Below are 4,854 nucleotides of genomic sequence, written 5' to 3' on the forward strand. Positions count from 1 at the left end.
TGAAATTTCAGAAACATTTTTTCTGAACATTCTCAGGCTACACTATTTAGCAATGAAAAATTCATGTTCCAACAGGGCAACATTACATGCTAAGTAATTAATGGTAATCAAGATTCCAGCATTATGCTGCTTGTAGAGCATGACCATTTAGCAACCAAATTAGCTTCAAAACTTATGGCAAGAAGCCAACAATAGCATACTGAAACCAAAAGCTTTAGAGCATGACAATGAAAATTCATAACATTTTGAGCATGACGCATTTTTTTATTAAACTTCAAGTCTTGGCACAGGACACATAACATATTTGACATTGTACTTAATTAGCGGGTACACAGGTCTACATCCATAGTGGAACACCAACAATACAAGAACAGTCCTACACAAAACACATGTCCTTGCTGATGCTGATCCAACCCTAAATGTTATTTTTTGCTTCAACTATCAGAAGTTGCAACTATCAGCTCCCCCCCCCCCCCCCCAAACCAAAAGCTTCGACCATCAGCTTCTTTTCATCCACTAAATGTTATGTCTTGCCTTCTTGGCTGCACTTGAAGTGCACACTGAAGTGCCTTCTTCCTTTCCTTTTCTTTTGCAAGCTCATCTGCAAGTGCATTGACACTCTCCTGTGATGCTGCTAAATTGTTGTGCAAGTCCTGGAAGCTCATCATTTTAAGAGGGACCTACAAGATAAAAAAAATAACTACAATCATGTATACTAAATTGTATATTGAGATTGTAGTATACTGAATTGTGCTAGATGAAAAAACTGTATACTGAATTCAGATAACATTAGCACTAAAAACCACACACTAATTTGCTAGCTAACATTAGCACTAAATATCCCCTGCAGCAGCACTAGCAGTAGTTGCTAGCTAACATTAGCACTAAATATCCCCTACGGCAGCACTAGTAGTAGAGCGCACACAAAATCATTGAATCTCCTGCAGCAGTGGACCCACGGGATTCTAGTGCATTATGCTTAAACTGACATTGATCTCATAATGGTCTCATGAACCATGCATATCACATAATTTAACACATCAAAGAACAATATGAATTCAGCTAATCACAGACTGGTGACTAGAAGAATATGAGTATTTCTATGATCAATGTGTGTTTACCAGGCCTTATCAACTTATCAGCTAAGCACAATGTGCATTTTTGGCCTCAAGTGGACTTGCCTTGTTGAGAAAATGAAATTACCAGGCCTTGCAACAAAGCTCACATCAAGGCTCAAGTACAATGTCATGGAATTATAATCTCACAACATGTAATTCAGCTAAACTACTAGCTGAACTAATAGCTTTGAACTTGCTAAATTATAATCTCACACCAAAATCATTTGTTCCTAAGTCCATTCTCTTATCTCATATATTCATGAACTTGCGGAACTACTAGCTTTGAAGGAGCCAGAGTTGGGTCAGCAATAATGCATATACAATTGTGATCATTCAGACCCCAACTTAAACTAGACATTGAACTACTGAAGTAGTAATCTAGCTAATAAGCTAGAGTAGCTGCGTGCTAAACTAAATTAGACATGCCAGATGACAGTGGATTGAACTCAAACATTAGCACTCTTGATTTTTATGCATAGCAGGATTGACACTAAACCCTAAAACAAGATGGTATGCTTATCGCTTCTAGAGAAATTGCATTGCAGGATTAACTCAAATATGAGAACAGTGGATTGAACCCTAAAAAAGCATCTCTTTGAAATTGCACAAGATGATTGAATCGTTCAACCAGAGGATAGTGGATTACCTCCTCCTTCCCGCTGTTCGTCGTCCCCTTCTCCTACTTGTTAGATGTCGCCGTCGTGGGATTGCCCTTCCCCTTGTTCTTCCTCCCCTCCTGCTCCTCCTCAGTGCTAGAGGTGACGTCGATGAAGATTCCGCGATGGGCCTCCAGCTTCAGACCCTTGGCGCCGTCACCGCCGCCTGTTGGGGAGGAGGGGGAAGCGCCACAGGCCTCCAGCTTCTGACGCTTGGCGCCGTCACCACCGCCTGTTAGGGAGGAGGGGGAAGCACTGCGGGCCTCCAGTTTCTAACGCTTGGCGCCGTCTGTTGGGGAGGAGGGGTAAGCGCGGCGGGCCCGCAGCTTGTAAGGCTTGGCGCCGTCGCCGCCGCTTGTTGGGGAGCAGGGGGGAGTGCGGCGAGCATTTCGGCGCCGTGGTGGAGTAGCGCCACCCATGGAGACGAAGCGGCCGTCCTTGTCGCGAGTTTGTAGCCGCGCATAGATCTGCCGCTTTGGGGATGGCATCGCCGTGCGCCGTCGCCGTTGAGGAAAGGGAAGGGGTGGGTGAGGCAAGGGGGAAGCGGGGATCTGTCGCCGTCGAGAGAGGGAAGGGAGCGAGGAAGACAATGGGGCGGACCTGGCGAGGGAGATGGAGACGACGGCATTATGTAGATGGAGACCATTCCTTTGATAAGTAAGGCCGTGTTTAGATGTTTTGAAAAAAAAAATTTGCGATGGAATTTTATTAATTTGAAATATTAAATAAAAAAAAATTTACGATGGAATTTTACTAATTTGAAGTACTAAATGAAGTCTATTTATAAAACTTTTTTCACATATGGGTTGTAAATCGCGAGACGTTGCGATGGAATCTTACTAATTTGAAATACTAAATGAAGTCTATTTATAAATTTTTTTCCACAGATGGGTTGTAAACCGCGAGACGAATCTAATGATGATAATTAATTCATAATTAATTAATAATTAGCGGATGGTTACTTAGCATCATTGTTGCAAATCATGTATTAAGTAGACTCATTAGATTCGTCTCACTAAACAGTGACTAAAACAGGGCCTAAAGAGATAGATCGGTACAAATGGAACTTCCTTCAGTGGTCCAATGGTATGGCTCTGCGGTGGTGTCGCCCCATTTTTGGCCTTATTTTTGCACCACCCAAAAAAGAGTCTTGCCTGGGATTCGAACCTAAGACCAGCAGCTTATCTGGCTTGGACTCTACAACCGCACCACTTCAATGTTTGGCTATCTGTTCTGAATTTATTCTATTTTTAACATTACTATTGGATCGAGGACAGCTCGCAGAGCACCATTGCCTCAGCTCTTTGGAACGAAGAAGTAAGAACACATATGTAGTTCTGAATTTATTCTTTTAATCTATAATTAAAATTTGTAACTGATCTTTCTCCGTCATACATAATCAAAATTTGCCATTTTTTCCTGATTTTTTCTAAAATCATTCTCCTTTTGTTAATGGCGTTGTTTAGTACAAATTCTATTTCGTAGATCCTATTTATATGCCTTATCTTGTTCCTTCTAAATAGCTAATAGAAAAAACATTTGTTTTGTACAATCATTACTTATCTAACTCAAGATTTTGTAATATTGAGGTAAGCACAAGGTTATGATCAATTTTGTAGTGTATACGAGTTCGAACATTTTGCAAAGTATGAAAAAGTTCAATGTTCACCTTAACATTACATGAAAACTAGTAAGATTGTATCCATTTGTAAAAATGTATGTTCCTCCGTTACTGAAACCATTTGAAACTTTTATGACAAGTTTAGGGACCCAAATTATGCTGCCATATTAATTTGTAGAATGTTTAGACCATATTAAGATGTTTGTAGAATTATTTGTAGAATGTTTAGACCATATTCTCTGCTTTGTACAGTTTCTTTTTATTATATATAAAAAACCCTGAAGCGCTGTGGGGAACTCCCCAACATTTCCTTTAAAAAAAGCAATATGGAAAAGATCAAATAATTAGCAATGAACATACAAACAAATGACATTAAATGAAAGATAATGTTTTTAAAAAAATAAAAAAAAATCATCAAATTTGGCATTCATATGAGGGAGAAACACAAGCTATAAAATTTAATTTCGGATTAAAAAGCCACAAATGATCTATTTATGTTTTTCTTGGCGGTCGATTTCGATGATTTTTACCGCCAACATTCATTCGGATTTCATACTTTTGGGACTATTTTGTTATGATTCTCACTAACACTAACAAGTTCCATAAGTTTTGGTGAGTATTTGAATTCAGGAGCAACATATATGAAATTGAGCCAAAATGGGGAGAATCCCGGGCCGGCCGGCCTACCACTGTGAGATTTAGTCTTACAGTTGTGTGGTTCATGGTCTTGAGCACAAGAACAAGCCAACCCGAGGGTGGTTTAGGCAAGATGCACAAGTTAAGATCGAAAGGCTTGAACCAAGTCAAGTTGGGCCCAATTCCAATGACAAACCAAAGAATCAAGACCCAAGCCGACTTGAGGGGCAGTTTGCAACTTGTGAACAACATGCTAGAGCAGCGGAGGCCCGAAAATAGCCAGAGCCAGGCCGGCCGGCCTAGGAGAGGCCGGCCGGCCTCTAACTACCTGCTTTGGAGACACGCAACTGCCACCGACCTCAGGAAGAAATCACAGACATCCACACAAAGGCGATGATTGACATGCATACACAAACACATGGAAATGTAAGTCCGAGCCGTGGTCGGCTCCCCGGGACGACTCTTTCATCGGCTTTAAAGAGTCGATCGAGTCCCGGTGTCAGATAGGATCTGTTGCATCCAGATATTGATGATTAAAGCGAATAACTAAAAAGGCTGCTTCAATTAAATCTAATTGATCTAATCCACAACGGTAAAATCTTCACTGTTAGATCGGAACATCCTACATGTGACTGGGCCTAGTAAACGTGACAGATAACTAAACTAAAACCCAAAACAGAGGCCTAAGAACTAGCAAAAGCCGATTCCCGGAACAATCTCTATTAAGGCTAAGATAAAGCATCTAAAACACCACCGGATCATCCAACCCGTTTGCAAGGCCTAACCTAACAGATATTACACCAACTCTTAAAAATAAGAGCAA

General features: G+C 40.8%; 1 long non-coding RNA gene across 1 annotated transcript; it reads right to left on the minus strand.

Moving 5' to 3' along the window:
• Positions 1–228: 228 nt before the first annotated feature.
• Positions 229–2,401, minus strand: LOC120675848. The gene is made up of 2 exons (XR_005675517.1): positions 1,765–2,401; positions 229–680 (listed from the first exon to the last, which is right to left on the minus strand). It is a non-coding gene; the product is annotated as an uncharacterized LOC120675848 (long non-coding RNA).
• Between the last annotated feature and the right edge of the window lie 2,453 nt (positions 2,402–4,854).

This window comes from Panicum virgatum, chromosome 5N (genome assembly GCF_016808335.1).
Source record: "Panicum virgatum strain AP13 chromosome 5N, P.virgatum_v5, whole genome shotgun sequence".
NCBI lineage: Eukaryota > Viridiplantae > Streptophyta > Magnoliopsida > Poales > Poaceae > Panicum > Panicum virgatum.